Raw genomic sequence first — 13,556 nt, 5'->3', positions numbered from 1 at the left:
CCTGCTCCACTGAAGCCCCGTCGATGTGGTTAGGGCCCCCCGTTGTCAACGATCAGCTCCGTGGTCTTACTGAAGTTGAGGGAGACGCTGTTCTGGCACCACACTACCAGGTCACTGACCTCCTCCCTGTAGGTTGACTCATCGTCATCGGTCGTCAGTGATGATGATGGTGTTGGAGTTGTGCGTGGCCACGCAGTCGTGGGTGAACAGGGAGTGCAGGAGGGGACTAAGCACACACCCCTGTGGGGCCCTTGTGTTGAGGGTCAGCGTGGCTGAGGTGATGTAGCCTACCCTCACTACTTGGGTCCGGCCCGTCAGGAAGTTTAGGATCCAGTTGCAGAGGGAGGGGTTCAGCCCCAGGTCCCTTGCTTGGTGATGAGCTTGGAGGGGACTATGATGTTGAACGCTGAGCTGTAGTCAATGAACACCATTCTCACATAGGTATTCCTCTTATCTAGGTGGGTGAGGGCAGTGTGGAGAGCAATTTAAATTGTGCCATCTAGGGATCTGTTGAGGCGGTATGCTAATTGGAGTGGGTCTAGGGTGGCTGGGATGGTGGAGTTAACGTGTGCCATAACAAGCCTTTCAAAGCACTTCATGATTACAGAAGTGAGTGCTACAGGGTGGTAGTCATTGTGGCATGAAGCCTCAGAGTTCTTGGGGACAGGAATGATGGTGGTCATCTTAAAACATGGGGGGGGGGGGGGGAAATCACAGACCGGGAGAGGTTGAAGATTACCGTGAATATGCCTGCCAGCTGTTTTGCGCATGCTCTGAGTTAAGTGATGTGGACAGATTGGCCTCCCTCCTCTCATTTAGCCCAGTGACCGCAGCCTCCTCCCTGGCCTGCCTGTGTCTCTGCCAGCATGTCTACTGACAGCTGAGAGAGCGTCTGGCCCACGGTGACGGCCTGTACACGGCCTTGACCCCAGAGAGAGAGGAGGAAGAGAGAGAAATAAAGGGAGATATGGAGGGAGGAAGAGAAATGCTGTTTGAAGGCAGCCACCACGTCCTAGACAAGGGCATCTGCACTGCACCAGCCCTGAGAGGGGTGAATCCTACTTCATATCCGCGCTCTCTCTCACTCTTCCTTCCTTCCTTCTGCTTCCTTCTCTCTTGGTTGCTCTGAATTCCCTAGCAGAGCAATTAAATACTACTTCCTCACACACAATGACAGGGAGGGCTGGGGATGTGTATCCTGTGGTGCCTACTTATGAAGCAGGCCATAGCCCCTGCAGAGGTGGTGAAAGTGATATAAATGCGCTGTGTGGACGAGGTTACTCCTCCAGTCCGCCGGCACTGGCCCCGGCTGTCCGTTAGGCCCCATCTATCAGCGACCACTCGCCTAGCACACTGGCTGTTAGCATTCCTCCTAGCTGCACACACAGCGACCTGGCTAATTACCCCCCTGCCTGGCAGTCACTAACACGCTCTCTAAGACACACAAACACCTAATACACACACAACCAAATGGCCACACCTGTTTCAAAACACACACACACACACCCACACACACACTATACAGAAGCTCAATGGGAGTCCCAGCTCTCCTCTCTGAGGACTAGGTGTGTGCACATCAGTCCAACACCAGTTGGCTCATGGTTGCTTCAACCAAATCTCAAACACACCATATAAAATACTCAAATTCCCCACCTATACAATGGGGCTCCAGGTATGACATCACATCTGCAACAGCAGGCCAAATGAAGCCCTTGGGGCAATGTCAGGTTGTGCAGTTAGTGGCAGGCAGCAGCACGGCTCCAATCATGAGAGACTGACAGACGGACTGTCGCTTACAGCTAGTTTGGCTTTCTCCCTCCTGTTTACTTTTCTCTCTTTCCACCTCTTTCCCATTCCCTCGGTTTCTCTTGCCGGCACTTTGGACAGCATACAGAAAATCCATTACACGGAACACACCTCCCATTTAACTCGGCCAATTAATCACGGAATGCAGGGAGATTAATTCAGCAAACATCTGCTCAGGAAGGGCAGGGGTAGAAATGTTTTGACGTAGGGAGCACTTCGTACATTCGTACAGGAGAAGAAGAGAAAACACCGGAGGGGAAGTAGTTTCATTCGGATTCTGACCCAAGCCTCCTTTAAAAAAAAGAAAATAAATCTCACTTCATCAGCCAGAGTAGCTGAGAGACGGGTGAGTTAGAGCTGAGAGAAGCAGAGGCAGAGCTTTAAATAACTTAGAATGAGCCGAGACACAGTCGGGCCTCAGTGGAGTAGGGGTCTGCAGGGAAACAGACCGTGCGAGTTGCGTAAGAGATGGTGAGACATGACATTTGCCATTAGCTATATTAGTATGATATCATAACACATTACATAACTGCAGACATAACACAGTGCTAATTAGCCACTTAGGCTAATTCTCAAATACCAGACACTATAAAACTTGACACATCCTTCCTCTACCCCGCCTTTTATCTTATCTATAAACCATACACCCCCAAAAGACAAAACACACTCAAACTTCACAGTCCTAAACACATTCACGCTCTCTCACAAACACACTCATTCACTCCACCCTTCACCTTCCTCCTCCCCCCGTCACAGATGTATCATCAGCTATCCCATCTGTCCAGCAGCTACAGCCTCCCTTCCTCCCCACACTTCATCACCCTGTGGACTGATTCTGAGAAGAGCACTATAATGTAGCAAGAGGAAGCCTGGGCCGGGCTTAGTGCTCCCCAGGTGTGAGTGATCAATGGGGATCAATGGGAGCGATGGGTGCTCAGGGCAGGCCTGGACCCTGAGGTACTCTGATCAGGGTGCTGTCCAGGGAATGGCCAATCCCGTTAGCTAATTAGCAGTCTGAGACAGATGGACATGACCCGCCTCGCGGCTCAAGGACGACACCAGCTTAGCCACCAGGCTTATTAGCACCCAACCATATGGATACAATAGGGAGAACAGAAGAGGGTAGGGAGAGACAGAAGAGGGAGAGAGACAGATAGGAAAGTAGGGAGACAGTAAGATGAGAGAAAAATAGGGAGTTATGTGGGTTCATGCGTGTGCACTAAACCACTGTGTATATTCCAGTCAGTGTTGATGTCAGACAGACGTTGTGTGCACACAGATTGCATGTGTGCATATATGCAGGTGTGACAATGAGCGAGTGTGTGGCTATACTGTACATCTCTAAGTCTTGCAGTCTTTCTAATTGGCAATACGGCGAGTAGGCGAGTATGGAATGAAAGGGATTGTGTACGAGCATGTTTGTGAGTGAGTGTGTACACACATCTCCCTCTCGTATTGCGCCTGTCATTAGTATGCAGAGGGTAGTGGCAGGTGTGAAGCCCCCCTTATAGTGCCGAGGGCTAGAGTAAACAGGGAAGGCAGCACCCAGAGAGAGAGAGGGAGAATGAGCAGGAAAAGAGAGATGGAAGCTGGAGGTCACCCTTCAGTCTGTGACTGAGCATAGGGATCAAAATACATTAAAATGTATAACAGCTTGTGTTACAGAAATCCATTTTCAGCTCCTCAATTACCTTCTCCACCCAGCCTCCGCATCCTCACCCCACCCTGCACTCTGTCACACCAACCATGCTTACAGGGCTCTGCAGATGATAACCACTAGGATGTGATGGACCTGACTGAGAACACACACACACACACACACACAGAGTGAATTGTTCTTTTTTGGTCATTGACCTACACAAAATACTCCATGTCAAAGTGAAAAGAAAATGACATCTTTTTACAAATTAAATAACTAAAATATAGTTGCATAAGTATTCACCCATTTGTTTAGGCAAGCCTAAATTAGTTCAGGAGTAACATGTGGCATAACAAATCACATAACAGGCTACATGGACTCAATAGGGGCTGCTATTTTTTTATGATTAACCTTTTCTCTTTCCTCCATGCAAACAACATCTAAGGTCTCTCAGTCAAGTATTGAATTTCAAGCAGATTCAACTACAAAGACCAGGGATCTTTTGGAAAAACCCTCTTAAAAAGGGCAGTGATTGTGTTATTGTTACCCATCTACCAGACATTGAATATATCTGCAAACATGGTCAAGTTAATAATTATCCTGTGGGTGATATATTAAACCACCCAGACACAACAACAATACAGTCATCCTTCTGAACTGAGCTGCAAGACATGAAGGAAACTGCTTAGCGATGTCACCAGGAGGGCATTGGTGATATTAAAACAAGTTGAATGGCTGTTATGGGAGAAAACTGAGGATGGATCAACAACAGCGTAGTGACTCCACAATAATGACGTAAATTACAGAGTAAAGAAGAAGAATCAAAAACTACATCAGGATATTCCAAAACATGCATCCTGTATGCAACAAGGCACTAAAGTAATAGTGAAGAAAGAAAATCATGGCAAAGGTATACACTTTTCTGACTAAATGCAAAGCCTTAAAGTTAGGGGCTAATCCAACACATCACTGAGTAACTGCTTCCTTTTTTTTCAAGCATGGTGGTGGCTGCATCATGGTGTGGGCCTGCTTGACATCGACAAAGACTGGGGAGTTTTTCAGGATGAAAAGAAATAGGATAGAGCTAAGCACAGGCTAAATCCTAGAGGACAACCTGGTTCAGTCTGCTTTCCACCAGACACTGGGAGATTAATTCACCTTTCAGCAGGACAATAACCTACAACACAAGGCCAAATCTACACTGGAGTTGCTTACCAAGGAGACCGTGAACATTGTTAAGTGGCCAAGTTACTGTTTTCACTTAAAATATGCTTGAAAATGTAATGGCAAGACTTTAAAATGGCTGTCAAGCCATGATCCCCAAAACCTTGACAGAGCTTGAAGATCATTGCCAAAGGTGTATTGACTCAGGGGGCTGAATACTTATTTAAAGGTATATTATATTTGTACTTCTTTTATTTTATATACAGTGGGGCAAAAAATTTGTCAGCCACCAACTGTGCAAGTTCTCCCCCTTAAAAAGATGAGAGAGGTCTGTAATTTTCAGGTATTTTCGTAGGTACACTTCAATTATGACAGACAAAATTAGAAAAAAAATCCCAGAAAATCACATTGTAGGATTTTTAATGAATTTATTTGCAAATTATGGTGGAAAATAAGTATTTGGTCACCTACAAACAAGCAAGATTTCTGGCTCTCACAGACCTGTAACTTCTTCTTTAAGAGGCTCCTCTGTCCTCCACTCGTTACCTGTATTAATGACACCAGTTTGAACTTGTTATCAGTATAAAAGACACCTGTCCACAACCTCAAGCAAACAGTCACACTCCAAACGCCACTATGGCCAAGACCAAAGAGCTGTCAAAGGACACCAGAAACAAAATTGTAGACCTGCACCAGGCTGGGAAGACTGAATCTACAATAGGTAAGCAGCTTGGTTTGAAGAAATCAACTGCGGGAGCAATTATTAGGAAATGGAAGACATACAAGACCACTGATAATCTCCCTCAATCTGGGGCTCCACGCAAGATCTCACCCTGTGGGGTCAAAATGATCACAAGAACGGTGAGCAAAAATCCCAGAACCACACGGGGGGACCTAGTGAATGACCTGCAGAGAACTGGGACCAAAGTAACAAAGCCTACCATCAGTAACACACCACGCCGCCAGGGACTCAAATCCTGCAGTGCCAGACGTGTCCCCCTGCTTAAGCCAGTACATGTCCAGGTCTGTCTGAAGTTTGCTAGAGAGCATTTGGATGATCCAGAAGAAGATTGGGAGAATGTCATATGGTCAGATGAAACAAAAATATAACTTTTTGGTAAAAACTCAACTCGACGTGTTTGGAGGACAAAGAATGCTGTGTTGCATCCAAAGAACACCATACCCACTGTGAAGCATGGGGGTGGAAACATCATGCTTTGGGGCTGTTTTTCTGCAAAGGGACCAGGACGACTGATCCGTGTAAAGGAAAGAATGAATGGGGCCATGTATCGTGAGATTTTGAGTGAAAACCTCCTTCCATCAGCAAGGGCATTGAAGATGAAACGTGGCTGGGTCTTTCAGCATGACAATGATCCCAAACACACCGCCCGGGCAACAAAGGAGTGGCTTCGTAAGAAGCATTTCGAGGTCCTGGAGTGGCCTAGCCAGTCTCCAGATCTCAACCCCATAGAAAATCTTTGGAGGGAGTTGAAAGTCCGTGTTGCCCAGCAACAGCCCCAAAACATCACTGCTCTAGAGGAGATCTGCATGGAGGAATGGGCCAAAATACCAGCAACAGTGTGTGAAAACCTTGTGAAGACTTACAGAAAACATTTGACCTCTGTCATTGCCAACAAAGGGTATATAACAAAGTATTGAGAAATACTTATTTTCCACCATAATATATATATATATATATATATATATATATATATATTTTTTATGTCTTCTTTGACAGAGTATTTTGTGTAGATCGTTGATAAAAGAAATGTAATCCATTTTAAATCATACTTTGTAACAATAAAAATGTGAAGGAATCCAAGGAAGGTGAATACTTATGATAGGCAGTCGCTAGCACACAAACTTGCACGCATACACATAAACACACAGGTTGGCCTGCTGCTCACTGCACAGTTCACCAGAATAAATATAATTAATCCGTTTTCCTGTTGTTCTCTCCCCTCGTTTCCTTTACCCCTCCGATTTCATTTATTTTTCATTGGAGAATCGCTCACAGATGCATCACTGCGGGCGCTCGGGGGTGGAGGTGCTGGGTGAATATGCCTTGCCCAAACTAACAGTGAATTATAGAAGCACATTAGTACACCACCCCCACCACAGGCAGAGAGAGAGAGAAAGGGGGAGAGCGAGAGAGAGCGAGTGGTGGGGGGAGGGGAGTGAGCGCCAGAACTGTCAGCCAGCCGTAGGTGGGTGGTTGAGTGGGTGGTAAAGAGGCAGAGCTCCTGGGTTTCCAGGGACAGAGAAAGGGGCCTCTAGGCTGGGTACTGTGATCTGAACAGGTGGGAGGAGACGACCCAGGGCAGGAGCAGCAAAATGAACCCTTACCTGGAAGATTTAAATGAATCATTCATCGTTAGGAAGGAAGGAAGGAAGGCAAATAGAATAGAGAAAAAAGACAGCTGGAGAGAAACCAAAGGTAACACAGACATGAAATGTGTGACCATTGATTGTTACACAACAACATCGAGCAAGGGTGTGCAAGGAGAATCTTTAAAAAGAATCAAAATGGTACAATGCAGCTGTTTTAATCTCAATATCAAATAATTTCTCTGTAAAGATTAAGTACCTTACTAGCTAGGTTTCCATCCAATTGGAGACAGAGTTTTATATTCTTATATTATTATTATTATATTATATATTCTAATTTACCAAAGATTTTCTATCAAATTGACTTGTTGCAGATAAGTCTGTGCGTGATCACGTAGTGCACATAAAAAAAAAGTTAAATGGGTTTATTGCACTTTCATCTCTACTGATGGTTTTGTCCCCAAAAAAAATTGCATTATATAGAGAATGTGTCCACTCCGGTATTGGCATGTGCACTCTAGCCAACAGCTCACAGATACAGTGCAGGTATAGTCTACATTATGAAATTATTATGGACAAAAGAGCAAGATTATTTTTAAATGTCAAACGGCAGCCCATCATCGATCGTCATTGTCACCAGAATAAGACCCTCTGTATTTATTGGAAAGCAGCATCAAGCTCATCACCGTGCACGTTCACCACCCAGTGAAGTTCAACATAAACGCATTTCATCTGTAGCCTAATAAAACTGCACGCTTTCCCCGAGTCGTAGTGGGAGGACCACACAACATGTCACCGCGTTTATTTCCATATGACGGTTATTATAAATCAATAATAGTTTCCACCACCATTTGTCACATAATAAAATTTGACACAAAAAGATCTCACCTTGTCTAGCGTACTTTGTTTTGATGACATTTGGAAAGTTGACCGACCAGAGCCTTAATATGCCGTTTCAGAAAGGTTTTCTTCCTGTAAGCATTACATGGCAACATAGGAATTTTGTGGGTTCACAGACCGTGGACAAGAGTAGGGGTGGAAAGATCTCCTTTATAGTAAAAGCATTGCATGAATCTATCTTTAATATTTTCAGGTCCAAGAAAAAAAGCCTTCTGTCAGTTTACATATTAGCAGAATCTTTTTTTAATAAAACAAATTACTGAAATTACAGGCTAAGAATGGACAGAGTTATGCCTGTGTTCATCTTATCATATTTCTCCAATGCAATGTCAGTGTGTCTTGTTTGCAATGAAACTGTCCCTGTTTGCAAATATTTAAATCTGAGACATCATTAGGAATCGGAGCATGGTACTTCCAAGAGTTAGGCCTACCTTCCCATCCCAGACCGCACGCCTACCACCCACCCCAGACCGCAGGCCTACCGACACAGAAAAATGTCAGCTTTAACTGCTGGCTACTTTTCTTCCATGGCTTAACCCAACGAGAGAAGGTCACAGTGATTCCCTAAAAGATGTATGGGTTTAAACATTCTATTGTACAGAAAGTGAATAGTTTAATCAATTGATAGTAAGAGTTTGATTACTTCCCAAGCAAAGTAAAATGTTTTGTCTCCTCTGCTATATGTTGTAGCTCAGCCTCTGAAATTCAAAGACGCAAAACAATGATATCCCCATACGCATCAGTCACGTCTTTCCTGGGTATTTCACAGCTTGTTTAAGTATAAAGCATCACGGACCAAAGCGCTGTCATACTGAAGATCACTTTATATAAATTGAACAGGTTTTATTTTCTTAAAAATCTGAAGTTAATAATGGTTAGTCTTGTGGCTCCTGAATGGCACAGCGGTCTAAGGCACTGCATCTCAGTATTAGAGGCGTCACTACAGACCCTGGTTCGATCCCGGGATGTATCACAACCGGCCGTGATCCGGAGTCCCATAGGGCGGCACACAATTGGCCCAGCGTTGTCCGGGTTATGGGAGGGTTTGGCCGGGGTAGGCAGTCATTGTAAAATAAGAATGTGTTCTTAAAGGTTAAATAAAATAAATGAAAAGGTCTTGTGCTATTTTTAAATAAAAGGTAGGCCTAATGAAATAACCTTGCATACATTTCAGATCGACTGTGCTGTGACTGCTGCTTCGAGTTTTTGTTCCACAATGGAAGTTATTCGAATCTGGCTTATTGTGTGGTCAATAGCTCTGAAAAACACATCATGGGTAAGAAACATCGTTTTTATTCAAATCAAGTCTAGTAGTAGCAAGCTTTCAAAGTTGACCTCTGGTCCTCCTCATCTTCCCGCTCTCCTTCTCAAACTGAACAGAACATAGGCTAGTCCACACGCAAGGTATATCATTTTTTGGACTAGGCCTAATTGGAAGAAGCCCTCCTGAACTGCCAATGTAGGCCTACACAGCACAGCATTGGTTAGGCAGCACACAAAAGGGGTTTTGATCAGCAAGAGCAGAGCAGTCCGGGGCTCAGGGTTGGAATATCGTTTGTAATGCAGCCTAATTTTAATTTACATCATCCCAGCAGCTCTTTAAGAAATACAACTTTGCTAGATGCTTCTCTGAGCATTCTCCGAGTATCCATAGCCTATAGCCTACGGATCATTTGATTGAGACCACACTAAAAAGCCTACAGGTGCACTTGATATTGCGTGCCCAGCAGAGAATCAGAGAACAGGGGCGGCATAGGGCACACATCGATATTATAGCCTAATAAGTAGCTAATTATAAAACACTGAAAATATTACAATTTCAATTACATGACCTTCCCCTGGACTAGATTTAAAAAATGTAAATACTTAACCCTCCTCTTGACTGAAATTGAAAAAGCATGACCCTCTCCCATTTCCATCCAGGTACCCATTATGTACATTTCAATCTATGCCTTAGCAAAGAGCAATTTCTCAAGTAAGAATTTTGCTTGGACTGTCGGAGTGATCTGAGTGAGAGCATCCTGTCGGGCTGTATCAACGCCTGGTACGGCAGCTGCTCTGCCCATAACCGTAAGGCTCTCCAGAGGGTAGTGAGGTCTGCACAATGCATCACCGGGTGCAAACTACCTGCCCTCCAAGACACCTACACCAACCGATGTCACAGGAAGTACATAAAGATCATCAAGGACAACAACCACCCGAGCCACTGCCTGTTCACCCCGCTATCATCCAGAAGGTGAGGTCAGTACAGGTGCATCAAAGCGGGGACCGAGAGACTGAAAAACAGCTTCTATCTCAAGGCCATCAGACTGTTAAACAGCCACCACTAACATTGAGTGGCTGCTGCCAACATACTGACTAAACTCTAGCCACATTAATAATGGAAAAATGATGTAATCAATTTATCACTAGCCACTTTATATTATGCTTACATGCCCTACATTACTCATCTCATATGTACAGTGGGGAGAACAAGTATTTGATACACTTCCGATTGTGCAGGTTTTCCTACTTACAAAGCATGTAGAGGTCTGTAATTTGTTATCATAGGTACACATCAACTGTGAGAGACGGAATCTAAAACAAACATCCAGAAAATCACATTGTTTGATTTTTAAGTAATTAATTAGCATTTTATTGCATGACATAAGTATTTGATACATCAGAAAAGCAGAACTTAATATTTGGTACAGAAACCTTTGTTTGCAATTACAGAGATCATACGTTTCCTGTAGTTCTTGACCAGATTTGCACACACTGCAGAAGGGATTTTGGCCCACTCCTCCATACAGACCTTCTCCAGATCGTTCAGGTTTCGGGGCTGTCGCTGGGCAATACGGACTTTCAGCTCCCTCCAAAGATATTCTATTGGGTTCAGGTCTGGACTGGCTAGGCCACTCCAGGACCTTGAGATGCTTCTTACGGAGCCACTCCTTAGTTGCCCTGGCTGTGTGTTTCAGGTTGTTGTCATGCTGGAAGACCCAGCCACGACCCATCTTCAATGCTCTTACTGAAGGAAGGAGGTTGTTTGCCAAGATTTCGCGATACATGGCCCCATCCATCCTCCCCTCAATACGGTGTAGTCGTCTTGTCCCCTTTGCAGAAAAGCATTTCCAAAGAATGATGTTTCCACCTCCATGCTTCACGGTTGGGATGGTTTTCTTGGGGTACTCATCCTTCTTCTTCCTCCAAACACGGCGAGTGCTCTATTTTTGTCTCATCAGACCACATGACCTTCTCCCATTCCTCCTCTGGATCATCCAGATGGTCATTGGCAAACTTCAGACGGGCCTGGACATGCGCTGGCTTGAGCAGGGGGACCTTGCGTGCGCTGCAGGATTTTAATCCAAGAAGGCTTAGTGTGTTACTAATGGTTTTCTTTCAGACTGTGGACCCAGCTCTCTTCAGGTCATTGACCAGGTCCTGCTGTGTAGTTCTGGGCTGATCCCTCACCTTCCTCATGATCATTGATGCCCCACGAGGTGAGATCTTGCATGGAGCCCCAGACCGAGGGTGATTGACCGTCATCTTGAACTTCTTCCATTTTCTATTAATTGCACCAACAGTTGTTGCCTTCTCACCAAGCTGCGTGCCTATTGTCCTGTAGCCCATCCGAGCCTTGTGCAGGTCTACAATTTTATCCTTGATGTCCTTACACAGCTCTCTGGTCTTGGCCATTGTGGAGAGGTTGGAGTCTGTTTGATTGATTGTGTGGACAGGTGTCTTTTATACAGGTAACGAGTTCAAACAGGTGCAATTAATACAGGTAATGAGTGGAGAACAGGGGGGCTTCTTAAAGAAAAACTAACAGGTCTGTGAGAGACGGAATTGTTACTGGTTGGTAGGTGAACAAATACTGATGTCATGCAAATGAATTACTTAAAAACCATACAATGTTATTTTCTGGATTTTTGTTACATACCTCTACATGCTTTGTAAGTAGTAAAACCTGCAAAATTGGCAGTGTATCAAATACTTGTTCTCCCCACTGTATATACTGTACGCTATACCATCTACTGCATCTTGATGTAATTAAATGTATCACTAGCCAATTTAAACAATGCCACTTTATATAATGTTTTCATACCCTACATTTCTCATCTCATATGTATATACTGTACTCTATACAGTACTGCATCTTGCCTATACCGTTCGGGCATCACTCATTCATATATACTGAAAAAAATCTCTGAAGCTGGAGACTCACATCTCCCTCACTAGCTTTAAGCACCAGCTGTCAGAGCAGCTCACAGATCACTGCACATAGCCCATCTGTAAACAGCCCATCTATCTATCTACCTCATCCCCATACTGTATTTATTTATTTATTTATCTTGCTCCTTTGCACCCCAGTATCTCTACTTGCACATTCATCTTCTGCACATCTACCATTCCAGTGTTTAATTGCTATATTGTAATTACTTCACCACCATGGCCTATTTATTGCCTTAACTCCCTTATCTTACCTCATTTGCACTCACTGTATATAGACTTTTTGTTTTCTTTTGTTCTACTGTATTATTGACTATGTTTTGTTTATTCCATGTGTAACTCTGTTGTTGTCTGTTCACACTGCTATGCTTTATCTTGGTCAGGTCGCAGTTGCAAATGAGAACTTGTTCTCAACTATCCTACCTGGTTAAATAAAAGGTGAAATTAAAAATACACTTGTGTGTATAAGGTAGTTGTTGTGAAATTGTTAGGTTAGATTACTTGTTAGATGTTACTGCATGGTCGGAACTAGAAGCACACGCATTTCGCTACACTCGCATAAACAGCTAACCATGTGTTTGTGAGAAATACATTTGATTTGACTTGAGTGGGAAAGGGAAAACAGCTGTATTGGCAGATAGAACGGGTTCCAAAACCTATTTAGTATATTAACTAATTTACCACCTGGTAATGGCGCAAGGCAAGCCAAAACTCCATCCCACCAAAACGGCAGAGATTAAGCAGTCTTTTCAAACACCTCTTACATGAGCACTAACCTAAAAATCGGGACTCCCCCAGGTGGTGAGGGTGGAAACACATCCACCACGTGCGTGGTTAGTCCCCGTTCACACACGTCGGTGATCAGGCCAACCACCATCGTGTTGTCAGCAAATGTAACAATGGTGGTTGGCCTGATCACCGACAATGAGACAGCCTATAGGTAGGAGTTCAGAGACCTGGCAGTGTGGTGCCAGGACAACAATATTTCCCTCAACGTCAGCAAGACAAAGGACCTGACTTGTGGACTACAGGAAACGGAGAGCTGAGCACGTCTCCAGCCACAGGGCTGTAGTGGAGTGGGTCAAGAGCTTCAACTTCCTCGGTGTCCACATCACTAAGGAATTATCATGGTCCACACACACACCAACAGTTGTAAAGAGGGCAGGCCAGTGCCTCCTCCCCCTCAAGAGGCTGAAAAGATTTGGCATGGGCCCTCAGAATCTCAAAAAGTTCTCCAGCTGCACCATCTGGACTGGCTACATCCCCGTTTGGTATGGCAACTGCTTTGTATCCGACCACAAGGCACTACAGAGGGTAGTGTGTATGGCCCGGTATATCACTGGGGCCAAGCTTCCTGCCATTCAGGACCTCTATACCAGGCGGTGTCAGAGGAAGGCCCTAAAAACAGTCAAAGACTCCAGCCAACCAAGTCATAGACTGTTCTCTCTGCTACCACACGGCACCAAGTCTGGAACCAACAGGACACTGAACAACTTCTACCCCCAAG

At 44.6% G+C, this 13,556-nt stretch overlaps 1 protein-coding gene across 4 annotated transcripts in view; it reads right to left on the bottom strand.

The window, feature by feature from the left end:
• LOC110528470 (bifunctional heparan sulfate N-deacetylase/N-sulfotransferase 2) overlaps positions 1–13,556 on the bottom strand; it is a 174,852-nt gene that overhangs the window by 98,877 nt on the left and 62,419 nt on the right. The window lies entirely within an intron of this gene.

Source organism: Oncorhynchus mykiss, chromosome 1, assembly GCF_057628025.1.
Source record: "Oncorhynchus mykiss isolate SJ-2025 chromosome 1, ASM5762802v1, whole genome shotgun sequence".
Taxonomy (NCBI): domain Eukaryota; kingdom Metazoa; phylum Chordata; class Actinopteri; order Salmoniformes; family Salmonidae; genus Oncorhynchus; species Oncorhynchus mykiss.
Note: the sequence above shows the minus strand (reverse complement) of the source record. Positions and strands in the feature narration are given on the sequence as shown.